The sequence below is a fragment of the Dipodomys ordii genome, unplaced genomic scaffold (genome assembly GCF_000151885.1).
Source record: "Dipodomys ordii isolate 6190 unplaced genomic scaffold, Dord_2.0 Scaffold14, whole genome shotgun sequence".
NCBI lineage: Eukaryota > Metazoa > Chordata > Mammalia > Rodentia > Heteromyidae > Dipodomys > Dipodomys ordii.
In genome coordinates, this window is record NW_012267230.1 from 15,768,961 (window position 1) to 15,769,405 (window position 445).

The 445-nt window shown below is 73.7% G+C and overlaps 1 protein-coding gene across 2 annotated transcripts in view; it reads right to left on the minus strand.

Moving 5' to 3' along the window:
* Ube2i (ubiquitin-conjugating enzyme E2I) overlaps window positions 1–445 on the minus strand; it is a 26,774-nt gene that overhangs the window by 11,027 nt on the left and 15,302 nt on the right. The window contains exon 1 of one of the 2 annotated variants that reach the window (XM_013011319.1): window positions 204–239. The exons of the other annotated variant lie outside the window; for it this stretch is intronic. The gene's annotated coding sequence lies outside the window, so the exon portion shown is untranslated. Of the gene's footprint in view, window positions 1–203; window positions 240–445 lie in introns of those variants that run through there. 2 annotated transcript variants of the gene reach the window in all.

Below are 445 nucleotides of genomic sequence, written 5' to 3' on the forward strand. Positions count from 1 at the left end.
CGGGGAGCCCGGGCCGGCGGCGTCTCTGCAGGCAGGCGGCGCTCTGGACGCCCGCACCCTTAAAGGAGCCGCGGCCTCGGTGAGAGGGAGCGTCTGCAAACTCCCCTTCGGGGCGCGCGCCTCCACTCGAGGACACGGCGGCCCGCCGAGCCGGGCGGAGCCAGCCGAGATCCCCAAGGGCGGCCCGGATGCCTGGCGGGCACCTGTCCTGGCACAGGTCCCGGAGGTCTCCTTGGGGCCGGGGCCCAGGCCTGGGGGACGAAGCCCGCTGAGGCCTAAGGAGCCCCCGAAGCGACGCAGGATGGAGACGGCGCTCGGAGCGCGGCGCTCTGTGAAAGCCCCTGCAATTGGCCGGCTCGGGGACCGGGGCGGGGCGTCCTTCGAATTCTCCCAATGAGCTGGCTCCACAGAGAGGGCCGAACGCGCGCCTGACCGACGGGAGGGA